Source organism: Lampris incognitus, chromosome 15, assembly GCF_029633865.1.
Source record: "Lampris incognitus isolate fLamInc1 chromosome 15, fLamInc1.hap2, whole genome shotgun sequence".
Lineage (NCBI taxonomy): Eukaryota > Metazoa > Chordata > Actinopteri > Lampriformes > Lampridae > Lampris > Lampris incognitus.
In genome coordinates this window covers 14,611,411-14,624,633 of record NC_079225.1, presented here as the reverse complement: position 1 = coordinate 14,624,633, position 13,223 = coordinate 14,611,411, and the positions used below count along the sequence as shown (strand labels likewise).

Below are 13,223 nucleotides of genomic sequence, written 5' to 3'. Positions count from 1 at the left end.
CCTTCCTCTCTGTTAGTATGTCTTGGCTAAAGGGGCTGAGAGCTTGGGCCTATATCGGCCAATTCCGCGCTCCTCCCCAGATGCAGCCGGCTAAGCTGAAGATATGTCTGACTGACGCCTCGGAGACATGCGACAGGGTATCAGCCCGACTCGTTGCCGAGAGCAGATTATGTTCCGAGCAAGGGTTTTAATTTTTGTACATTTTCTAAGTGGTGAAACTGCAGTGGGAAGGAAGGTGACGATATGGCAGCCTCTCGTTTCCACTCCATAATCTACACAGAACAGAAACAAGGATGAAATACAGATATTTTCAAGGATATCTTCGGCATTAGTTTCTTTATTATGATAAATGATATATTACTATTTTTCCCCCCCAGTTGTACTTGGCCAAATACCCCACTCTTCAGAGCCGTCCCGGTCGCTGCTCCACCCACTGTGTTGATCCAGGGGAGGGCTGCAGACTACCACATGCCTCCTCCGATACATGTGGAGTCACCAGCCGCTTCTTTTCACCTGACAGTGAGGAGTTTCACCAGGGGGACGTAACGCGTGGGAGGATCACGCTATTCCCCGCAGTTCCCCCTCCCCCATGAACAGATGCCCCGACCGACCACAGGAGGTGCTAGTGCATCCGGCTTCCCACCCGGCGATACGGCCAATTGTGTCTGTAGGGACGCCTGACCAAGCCGGAGGTAACACGGGGATTCAAACCGGCAATCCCCGTGTTGGTAGGCAACGGAATAGACCGCCACGCCACCCGGACGCCCCTATATTATGACATAATGAATGCCACAAAAAATGAGAGGGTGCAGCGATTTGAACAGACAATATCACAACTACACAACACAGGTCCGAGCCAAGCTGAACAACCAGCATGTTTTCAGAAGCTCACATCTTAATGATTTGAAGTATTAACTGCACATCAGGAAAGTAAAGAAGGTTCGATGCTGTATATGCTATAACCATTTTAGCATCGCTGCTGAGCCCCACCAGAACAATCACAACTTTTACGCTTCATCTATTAAGAACTTAGATGAAGAACTTTGCATTTTGCATAGAACTGACCAATCAAATCCCTCCCTTTTGGCAGCCAGTCCCATCCGTCTTCCAGAAACCAGACATTTCCTTTTGAACAGACGTGTGATGGATTCAGCCTGCTTGGGCCCTTGACATGTGCCACCTGCATCTACTAAACTGAGAGTGGCAGTGTTGAAATACGAGCGAGAGATTGCCGTGCCTATATCACAAAGGCTGCAGTAAGTCTTCACTTCTACAACACGTACAACTGATAGCTGGCGCAGCAAGCCTGGAGAATATTCAAAAGGCCAGGTCTTCCTTTTAGCACCTCACATATTCACCCCAGAGGCCTGGTTTGATTCCAAAACTTTTTTTTCCCCCCACATGCCTCTCTTCCTCTTTCTACAATATTTGTGGAAAAAAACTTCACACAAGATATGTTTTCTCGATCATGAAGCCTCGGTGGTGTAATACCGGTCTCATTTTTTGGTGAGAAATGCACAGCTGTGATAATATTCCCTCCCCGTTCATGATGTCGCCAATACGTAACACCTCAGTGGTACAACGGAAAACACCTGGATGTTTCTGCGTCAAGTGTGCACGAAGACCCAGAAGAGCAACATGTTTGGAACAACTGCTCTTCATATTGAGTAATCGCTCAATTCATTTGGAAATGATTTGACTAAATCCGAGTGAAAGCCGTGATCGGTTATGAGCATCGTCTGTTAAATCCGGCTCAGTCATAGCAGCGGAGGTGTGGCTGGGGAGCAGCAGAGCTTACAGAAGCATTTTAAGAATTCCTCAAAAGAACAAGAGACTGTGCAGAAACGGCTGCAAGTCAATATCAGAAAGTTGTTGCTTCTCGTATTCTGTCTGCTCAGCGTATGCATCTTCGGTATGCGAGCGCGGCGGCTCTGGTAGTGTATTCACGGTGTGGAATCGGAGAGCAGTGGGCCTGCTGTCTGATTGCCATCCCGTGTCCTCCGCAGCACCATGCTGGGCCAGGTGACGGCACTCCTGCCAAGGAAATCCATTCAGGCCAATCCTCCCCGATCGCTCAGAATCCTCTCAGCAGCCGCCCCGTGTCGCCAGCTAACACAATAACACACACAAGGCAGGCATGTGCACGTTACAGACACTTAATGCCTGCATCTGATGAACCCATGGATATGGAGAGGGGCGAGTGCATGTGAAACACCCAGCCTGCTGTCAGCTTGGCGGCAGGTAGGCTAGGACAGCAACGGAGACAATGAATGTCCTCCGACTAAACAGCTGATGCAATGCTATGACCTCCCAATGTAGGTTGAAAAGATGAATTTAAAGGGTGTCCGGGTGGTGTGGTGGTCTATTCCGTTGCCTACCAACACGGGGATCGCCGGTTCGAATCCCCGTGTTACCGCCGGCTTGGTCAGGCATCCCTACAGACACAATTGGCCGTGTCTGCAGGTGGGAAGCCGGATGTGGGTGTGTGTCCTGGTCGCTGCACTAGCGCCTCCTCTGGTCGATCGGGGCACCTGTTCAGGGGGGAGGGGGAACTGGGGGGGACAGCGTGATCCTCCCACGCGCTACGTCCCCCTGGTGAAACTCATCACTGTCAGGTGAAAAGAAGCGGCTGGCGACTCCACATGTATCGGAGGAGACGTGGTAGTCTGCAGCCCTCCCCGGGATCAACAGAGGGGGTGGATCAGCGACCAGGACGGTTCAGAGCAGGATGATTGGCCAGGTACAAATGGGGAGAAAAAAAAGAAGAAGATGAATTTAGACCTCCTTAGGGGCTGTCTCACAAATCCCCACCTCACTCAAATAAACAAAATCTAGAGGAAACCACCCCAAAGAGTGTCCTCTACAAAGGCAGTCAGACCTGTGGGCCTTCCCCACAGGAAGCAGGACGGGCTCCACGGTGACCTAAAAAGCGGCCTGTCTGGGAACAAGGATAAAGGAGGTCTTTCATCGGGGTCCAGCTCCCCTCTCCCGGGGACAGGCGTTCAACCTGCTCTGGTGCTCGGTGAGGTTCATATGCAGGCTAACCCAGCAGTGATCTGGTACCACCAGCTAAAAAAGAAGTCATTCACCGGTCATCGTGAGTGGAGACAGCAGTGAGACTCATGGGAGTCTGGACCACCCTCTGCAAAGAGGGAAATATCAATACCCCCCTACCCCCCACCCCACCGCGCACAGAACCACAGCTGTCACACAACCTCTCCCACCAAGTGTGGGAAATGCACCCATTCTGTCACAAGAGTTCAAACTCGTGTGTCTTTGTGTGCACTTTTTCACGAGTGTATCTGAGTATATGTGCGTATGTGCCTCAGAATATTTGATATGTGTGTGTGTTGGCTGGCATAGATTTGGACCATTGTCACTATGATCCTAATGGCCAGCATCTGGGTCTCTTTTTAAGGGGGGGGGTGATCTGCTTGTGCCTCTAGCTGTGCAGCTGTCCCAATTACCACCTTTCTCTCTTCATTGCCCTCCCTACCCATCTGCCTCCTCGGCACTCCCATCTTTCTGTGCCATCAGGGAAAAGTCATAGTATGTTCAACCCCACCCCCCCACCCATGATCCATAACATGGTGGTTCCTGTACCGGTACCGCACTGGGGGGGTGGGGGGAGAGACTAATGTTGTCTATCGGCCAAGAACTCTGAGGTGAAACCTGAATCTCTCCTACCCTCCGTTTCTGCTCTGATCTTCGTCCGAACCCTGGGTTCAGAGGGACCACCAAAGCCGTTTCATGGGCCACAGGCGCTGAGCACACGGGGGGGCCAGCGAGAGGTATGTGATGCCGGTGCCAAGGACGGGCTGGGGCCGTTTTTGTCCGGTGTTTGATGACCATCCGACAGCGAGTCCCTTAGCAAGTCCCGAAACGCTAAAATATCGCTGTTATGTCATACCCGTGTGCGTTCAGTTGCTCCATGAATCAACCACCGCTTTGCTTCACCCTTCTTATACTTGTGCAAACACACATGTGCACACCAAGATACACACACACACATAAACACAATGGGACAAAAACAAGGCAATGCAGCAAGGGGCAGTTAAGCGTTTCCTGCCGAAAAAGGAGGGGAAGGGGAAGAGGAGAATTTAAGCATTAGATGGGGATGGGCACATGCCTATTTCTGGACAGTCCCTTTGAGCGAAGCAGAGATGTCGTAAGACCCACTTCCTGGCTTGAGCTACAATGGCAGTAAACCCCTGGGATACCGCAAAAGCGAAAGCAAGCTTGCGTGCACGCACGCACATACCCCCCATGCCTGCAGGCTGGGCAGCCTCCCCGCAGGTCCAGACAAAGCCCGGGCTTGAAGACTCTGAGGGGAAGGCCAGGTCAGGATCACCGACTGGTCAGCACAACAACAGCAGCAGCAGGGACAGAGGCACTCCGAGAGCATCCAGCCCCCCTCCCCCACCCCCCACCCGCATACCCCGCTCCCAACCCCTAACCTGCCTGAGACAGCTGTGGCCAAGGCCCTGTGTGGTCTGGATACAGTCCTTCCACAAATCCAATCTAATGCCGTGTGGCTTTTTAGGGCCAGCTCCTATTGTACTTGTCTGGCTGTATCCTTCTCAGATCTTCCTCCTCCCCCCCCCCCCCCTCTGTCTTCAGACATTCGGCTGAGTGAGACAGGTAGACAAGCGGCCAGACATTTCGACAGGCAGACGGCAGGCCAGGCCTGCTGGGGCCTTTTCTCTCTCAGCTGCCTTTAGAAATGCTATCAGCCTGGATCAGGCCCGCCTGTTCAAGTTGAGCTCCTCCAGTCTTCCAGCCTGGCTCACTTTTCTCCATGGAAACCTGTACTCGCCGTATGATTGGCTCATGCAATCACTAGACAGACATTCTGTCTTACAATACACATGATAATGGCCTTCTTGCAGGATGAGAGGAGAAAGGAGTGATGGCAGAGAGGTCTCCCCCCCCCCCCTCCTCCCCTACAGATTCTGCCCTTCGGAGTGGCTGCATTCTGCCCGAATACGAAGGTGAACAAAAGCGGGTACACGTCAGCGCGTATGACATATTACCACTCTTGTCAGCTCGACAGCTTTCTGCATAAGACCCGGGACATCACAAGGGGTTCTCCCCGCTAAGCGCTGCACCTCAGAAGAGGTGGACCATCAACCCCCCCTCCCCCCCCCCCCATCTGTCTGTCGGTGTCTTCAGAAGCCAAGGAGGTAGAGAAGGGGGCAGCGTGCACACACCAAAATGCCAGCCAAATGCCAGCACAGGACATACACGGACCGATCACTGACCCACCGAGACTTATCACCTCGTCTCTCTCTCTCTCTCTCTTTTGTTTGCACACGCATTTTTTTTTTAAACACCACACGTCTGAGTGGTTTTCTGTCACAGGCTAGCCGCGCACCATATCGAGAGCGCCGCTTATTCAAAGCTGCCAGAAAAAGTAGGAAGAAGAGAAAAGAACAGCGAAGCGCCTCCTCTGCAGCTTCCGCTTCGTTTACAGTGCATTGTTACGTGGAGTTGGGAAGCACCTACTCTGCACGGAGATGATCAATACAACAACACAAAAACAACAAAAACAACGCTACCAGCTGAGCCTTCCCCTTTTGGCAGCGTTGTGACTGTAGCTAGCAACAAGCGCCGCCTGTCTCTCCTCAGCTCTTTGTGTCCAGAGCACGAGGCCAACAAAGTGGGGATGCATCTTCAAAACATGGTTGTTGTCCCCCCCCCCTTCCTCCTCCTCCTCCTCCTCAATTCTAGTCCGCCTTTTTTTTCCCTTCATGCCTCTGGTGTTTCATATCTGGGGTAAAAAGGGGGTACAAAAGGAGGGGGGGGGATGTATACACAGAGAACCGAGGCCAATATCAAGCATTTCACACACACACACACACACACGGAGTACACGGAGGCAACACACTGTGATGCTTGAAATGAGGATGCTTCTCCATGCAAGCAGAGGAGGCGCTCGTCGTGCAGGTGACGGGGTGGTGGTGGGGGGGGTATTTCACAGTGCAGGGGGACGGGAAAACAAACCCCAACCGCTGGTCCAACTAAAAACCCATTTGACGTGGCTTGCTTACTTAAACCCAAAGCCCGGAGAGGGAAGCGGCGCCCGCCCGCCCGTCATTTGTGCCGGGGGTTAAATACAGACACAAGTATGAAATGAGTCACCGGCCGGTTCTGCTCACTGCGCCGCGTCTAACCTCGCCGGCACAGCCACGCTAATATGTTTAATGAACTCGTTAGCTGCAAATGAAGACAGACAGTGGCATGAAGTATGGGGAGAGGAGGAGGAGGAGGAGGAGGGGGGGGCGTAGAGAGGGGCACTGGGGGGGGGGGGGGATCTTGAATCTTTTCTCATCTAGCCTCCTCTGTTTAAAGCGCCTTCAGTCGGGAAATCTCCCAAAAGCATGTAAATGAGAATTTGTCGCTTGAAGTGAAAGTGGAGTGTTTACTTCATCGCAGCAAGTCCTGCACGCCGAGACGCGGTTCTCCAGTCATTACTCTCCTCAGCGTGAAAACGCCCGGCTCCGAATAGGCATCCAGCTAAAGAACCGTACTACCACGGTCCACACAGTACGGGACCGAGAGGAGTCCCGGCCCCCCCCCGGCGGCATCAAACTCTTCCGCTCACTGCGAAATGCATGGCGGCCTACTTCTTCGCGAATGGGTTAAGGGGGGGGGCTACTCACTCGATCAGCCCCCTTTCAGTCACCGAGGCTGACTTCATTAGACAGCATTACTGATGCATTAGATGGCCATCGGGGTCGAACGCCATCCTTGGCAGGAGCCACATCTCAAAAATAAACTAAATAAAGTAAAAAATAAAAAAAAAACATTTTGGGGGAGGATTTTATCCACGCTCTTCGGCAGCAGCAACACGTGAGAGTCCCACTCGACTCGTGGCTCTGCCGCTGTTAACGCCGGGCTCCATGATGCACCGAACTACACTACTACTATTATTGTTATTGTAACCGCTTATTTTCTTGCCCGGTGCGGGATTCGATACGGGGTGTACTGCACCACAAGGCGACGTCACTGACCGCTCGGCTAAAGGGTCAGACCCGTCAGCTAGGGACTAACGTGTCTTATTAGTAGTTTACACCATTATTATTATTATTGTACACATGGCCATATGACCACCTGCTTTGTGAAGTTGTAGGCCTGGCTTTGCAAACAGTTAATTAATCTCTGTGCTTTCTTCTTAGCTTCAGGGAGGAGGAGGAGGAGGAGGTGGTGGTGGAGGAGGAGGTGGTGTGAGAGATTTTCGCCTGTTCTCTGACGGGGATGCATGTCCCTCTGTGGGCTCCCGGACTACCGAGCCTGTCTCTCTTGTGTCCGACTGCCAACAAAAGACGCGTCTGCATCGTAACGCGGATCTGAGCAGAGTCGCTACTAAACCCGCCCCCCCCCCCCACGAACCACAAACTCAACTCTCACCCACGAATCGCCTCACCACCCGGACCGGCTCCCGGCACGCACGCCCGGGTATGTACGGTGGTCCAAAAATGACCCATTTAGAAAAAAAAGAAGCATCGTTAAGTGCGTGTCGGCAAAGGCTCGGTTGGTGTCGGTTCCTTCACCAGAACACCGAGGAGGGAACCCTGAGGGACACACCGCACGCGCACTTGTCCTAAAATAAAGATGAACCCCCCCCCCCTCGGCGCGTTGACGGTATTTCGTTGTGTTCGGAAGGGGGAGAGAGAGAGGGGGGGGGGAAGGTCAAATTCACTCGGCTTTCGTCGGGCACCCGGGAGCCGCGTTCGTCCGGGGAGGGATGCGCGCCGAGATGGTAGCCGGGGGGCTACCGGGGGGGCTCTGCCTCGGCTACCGGGGGGCTTTGCCTCGGCTACCGGAGGGGCTCTGCCTCGGCTACCGGGGGGGGGGGGGGCTCTGCCTCGGCTACCAGCTCCTAGCATCGCGGGTAGCCTTTAGCTGGGAGGCTGCAAACGTGCCGTCGGGATGCATTTACACCGCCCTCGCCGCCTCTAGCCCGGCTAAAGCCGCGGTCCCGGGGCTAACCCCCGGCTCTCCCCGACGACCAAAACCCCCTTAACCCCCATGCGGGGGTCGCCGAAAAGTGGCAGATTGTTTCCAACACGTCACTGTTTCTTCTTCTTCTCTCTCTTTCTTCGCCCCCCCGCTTCTAAATTGTAGAGCGAAGAGGAAAGCTAGAGCCGGGCGGGACGAACCGTTCGTTGCAGTGCGTAGCCGACACATCCGCGGAGCCCTCTCCCCCTCCCTCCCTCCCCCCGATCCGGGGTAAACCGGGGCGAAATGGCTTCATTGTATCGGCACCAGACGTTTGTCACCGCGAGCTCAGCAGCGACGCAGTCAACAGGCCGGCCGGGGGGGGGGGGGGAGATGTGACAGAATCGCCTCCGCCAGAGCCGGACACGTAAAGCCTCGTAACGGTTTTTCCGCCTCTTCCGCCACGCAGGACAATTAAAACAACCACGTACCTGGACATGACACCCCGGCGCTCCGCGCGCTCCGACCATGGGGGGGCTGGCTGAAGTTGGAATCTGACGCAGCGATGTTTTCGTCTAAATTCGGGTAGGAAAAGGCTGCGGCGGAAACAGGAACTGGAGGAGCTTGTAGTCCCCGAGACACGGTAGTCTGCCGCGCCGCTTTGCCCGGGCGCTCTCGGATGAGAGGCCAGCCGAGTCAAAGCTGCAGCGCGCCCACCAGTGTTGGATTGCGGTACTGCAAGGCTGCTAAGACGAGCCCCGTGTGGCAGGGCTTCCTCCACCCCCCCCCCAAAAACCTCCTCGTGTCGTGACCCACCTGCGGAGAAACTTTTCGGCTACTTTGTGCCAGTAAAATAAGCAACAGATTCTGCCAGCCTGTCAAAAAGGGAGGGGATTAGCCATCTTTTCTGTAGCAATGCAGTATCAGAATTCACTTTATTAACCAAGTGAGCTCATGCAGACGAGGAATTTGACCCCAGTTCACAGCAGCTTCCAGTACTTGCGTAGATTGCTCACAAAAGAAAAAGAAAAAGAAAAGAAATAAATGATAAATAGAATACCGGAGGGAAGTATTATGCACAACAGGTATGTCACTACTACACATATTTGTTGTGGTTGAATAATAAATAACATTCCTATATAGTATATACTAATATAACTTCACAACATCATGCTCACATACATTATATATGCTAAAATATGTATTTATCAATTATCTATTATATACTTGTATACTATATTATATACTTGTGTTGTAATTATAACAATAACAGTGATCATTTGTAACCAGTATACAGCAATATACTGGTTGCAAATGTGTATTTACAATTGTACATTTGTGTTGCATAGTAAACATATTTGCATTGCATAGTATACCCACTTTCAGTCTTCCACTGATCAGAGGAAACCGAGAAAGCATCTCAGCTTCAGACATAAGGTGATAGTTTGGGATAAAATTAAACCATTGCGTTGTCTGGATTCTCTCAGAAACAGCTTGACAATATTGTACACCCTTACAGTATTCCCCAGTACAGACTCTGCTCAGTTAGCTCCTGGAGGACCACCCGGGCCAAGGCGGCACCCTGTGTGTTTTCACAGCAATCATTTTATGGCAGAATATATCATCCTGTTTAAGACAAAGATGTTTGTACTCTGTAAAATTAAATAACGGAGGAGGATAAAAGCTCATCCACTTATGGCTTCTGAGCTCTGGGAAGGCTTTCTGGCAGGTCGTTTGTCACACAGTTGTAAAACACTGCTGTAAAAGTTGGACACATACGAGCCTGTATCCAGCAGACTAGTTTGACAGGATTTGTCAGAATCAGACGTCTTCTGTTAATTTGACTCACCCGGCTTTGTAAATGTAGCTCAGCTGAACACCGCGTTTAATTAGATATGATTTTAGCCATAAAAAAAAATCCTTTTCAAAAACGTTTAACTCAGTCACAGCTCCGTTACTCAAGGTGAACACGATAGCTTACAGATAATCTGTTGTTGGTATTTAAAACAACGTGTACTTCACTAAGCCTCTAAATGCTGTGTACACACTGAAAAGATGTATTACTCTTGACAGCCGAGTCAGGAAAAAAAAACCCACAATCGGCCGCTTGAGTCTGTTGATTAGACAGTGCTGCCATCTAGTGGTTCAAAGCGCGCAGTACACCACCTTCCTGACCCCGAGCGGCCTGATTTCCTAGACTAGGCCTGTACTATGGATAGCAGACGTTGGCTAACACGAGAGAATTGAGTTGTTATTATTACTATTATTAACAAACGACATGGTAAACATGTTGTAGACACATAGACAGATAAAGCCAGGGGATCTGCGCTCTCACAAATCATAACCCAGCTCACAAACATGTTATACAAGGGTACACACATTTATGGTTTTAATAGCTTTCCTATTTTTAGAATATAGAATGTATGTATATTGTTGGATTTCATGTAAAAAAAAGTGAGATGGTTTATGATTAGAAAACCTATACATGAGTTTCGCAAGTTGCTATTATATGATATTTAAATACTGGGCGGCAGGCGGGGAGACACCCTGGACAGGCCCACACCGACTGCTGGGATAGGCTCCAGCATCCCCGCGACCCTGAGAGCAAGATAAGCGCTTTGGATAATGGAGGGATGGATTATATATAGTATATATGATTAATGCAATGTTGTGCAATATTGATGATCATAAAACAATTAACGCAATATTAACATTATGTGATGTGCTGCGAGTTATAAAATCAAACTGATGCTATGGTATTGATTTCCTCCGGTAGAAGAGCTAAACCATACGTTGTCACAGGAAAGGGAAAACTCGGAATCAATATACTGGGAAAGAAATATACAGACATCTTGCCAAAAAAAAAAAAATACAAGAGGGGGGACAAGACAAACATAAATGGCATAAATCTTCTGGAAACAGAGGACAAGATGAGAAGTCCACATCAACGTCATTTTCTATCTTTGTAGAGGGATAAAAAGGCTGAGTGATTTTAAAAGTCACTTCCTTGACCTTATTTATAATCCGACGTTTAGGAGGTAACCGTCAGATTTTCTTCCACTTCAGGTCTGAAGTAGTGTTACTCCAGTAAGAAACCACATTTGGAAAAGAGACCCTTTCTCTTTGAAATGAAACATCTCTATCTCAGTTCTTCTTGCTGTTTTTAGAGGAGGAACAGATCCGACCACAGCAGTAACAACAGGATCCAGCGGTAGTAGAGTCAGGTCAGCTACTGCCGAGTTTGTAAGAAGCATTACGACACCAGACGGGACTGCATCAAAAACTAAAGCGTATTCCCTCGGTGTTATAGGAACACCGGGTTTGTCTGGAAGTCCAGAGTATGGCATTAAGGAGCTCATTAACCAGATAAGTTCCATGGACGAACCAGTTTTCCAGGAATGATGGTTTGTGTTTACATAATATGTCTCTGTTGTTCCGGATGTAGTATCTGTGGGGGATTATGTATAGATTAAAGACCAGGGAAGGAGCGTTCCTTTGTGAACATATGAGTTTTAGGGGGGATTCTTCTTAACGGTGTAGCTGCAAAGTAAACAAACTTAAGGCCTCCGAGTTTTGGAAACAACTAATTAGGAAAGTATCTAGGAAACCATTTTATCTTGTACGTATTGTTAAGGGTGGAAAAATCGAGAAAGTTCAGGTCACCATGCTCATGGAAGTTCATTAAGACTGATTTCCTGGGGCGTCCGGGTGGCGTGACGGTCTATTTCGTTGCCTACCAACACGGGGCTCGCCGGTTCGAATCCCCGTGTTACCTCCGGCTTGGTCGGGCGTCCCTACAGACACAATTGGCTTTATCTGCGAGTGGGAAGCTGGATGTGGGTATGTGTCCTGGTCGCTGCACTAGCGCCTCCTCTGGTCAGTCGAGGCACCTGTTCAGGAGGGCGAACGGGGGGGGGGGATAGCGTGATCCTCCCACGCGCTACGTCCCCCTGGTGAAACTCCTCACTGTCAGGGGAAAAGAAGCGGCTGGTGACTCCACATGTATCAGAGGAGGCATGTGGTAGTCTGCAGCCCTCCCCGGATCGGCAGAGGGGGTGGAGCTGCGACCGATACGGCTCAGAAGAGTGGGGTAATTGGCCGGATACAATTGGGGAGAAAATTTGGGAGGGGGGCGACTGATTTTCTAACATAGTGTGTTCTGTTTCTCCACACACAATCATAACCGATGGCAAATGAGGTCTATTTGCTCGCATGCAGAGATAAGGCTGATGAGTAATAGCTGATAAGTAAGAGATAAGTGTGTGCCGTCTGCTTTTGGTAGCAAAATGCTTCCTCTAGGGATGAATCTATTTCCAGCCCTTTCGCATGACAGGGTTGAAATTCAAAAAGCATCCAGTCTTTTTTTGTGTTGTTAATAACAATCCCAAGGTAGGAGACTGAATCTTCCACAGGGATGTTGGAAACAGAGGGAACGTCACGATGTTTCTATAAATTTATTTCTGATTTTTCCCTTTTTTCTCCCAATTTAGTGGCCAATCGATCCCTATTTTAATTCGAACACCCACCCTCGTACTGCATGCATTTGCCAACTGCATCTCTCCGGCCGGCAATCTCGAAGGAGACCGCCTCCCCACGTTGGGGACGAGGCGACTCCAGGCCGAACCACTGCTTTTTCCGACACACCCAGAGACGCGTTCACGTGACGAACACAAACTGACTCCGCCCCCATCCCGAAGACAGCGTTGCCAATGATTGCTGCTTCATCCAGTCCGGCCATAGTCGGATCTGACGAGACCGGGGCGCGAACCCCCAGTCCCCAGTGGGCAACTGCATCGACACAAAGCCGACGCTTAGACCGCTACACCACCGCGGACTTTTGGAATGTCACGATGTTTGATGACGAGCAGCTCACACGTCTGATGTTTACACAGAGCCCAGAGGCACGACAACAGGTCCTCATTGGTGGTGACTGAAACCTGCGGGGTACCCTTTAAAAAAGAAAGTGGTATTAGGCGTCCGGGTGGCGTGGCGGTCTATTCCGTTGCTTACCAACACGGGGATCGCCGGTTCGAATCCCCGTGTTGCCTCCGGCCTGGTCGGGCGTCCCTACGGACGCAACTGGCCGTGTCTGCGGGTGGGAAGCCGGATGTGGGTATGTGTCCTGGTCGCTGCACTAGCGCCTCCTCTGGTTGGTCTATAGGGGACCCTATCACCTACGGTTCTATTACACGATAGTAGCAGTAGACTTATTGATCGAACAGCCCCTTGCTTTAACATGTAAATAGGCCAAAAAATGAAAATAAAAATATCATAATTTCAAC

The 13,223-nt window shown here is 50.7% G+C and overlaps 1 protein-coding gene across 2 annotated transcripts in view; it reads right to left on the bottom strand.

The window, feature by feature from the left end:
• Positions 1-8,619, bottom strand: part of fut8b (fucosyltransferase 8b (alpha (1,6) fucosyltransferase)) — a 117,965-nt gene extending 109,346 nt beyond the window's left edge. For both annotated transcript variants that reach the window (XM_056294844.1, XM_056294845.1), the window contains exon 1: positions 8,433-8,619. The gene's annotated coding sequence lies outside the window, so the exon portion shown is untranslated. The remainder of the gene's footprint in view (positions 1-8,432) is intronic.
• Positions 8,620-13,223: the final 4,604 nt, after the last annotated feature.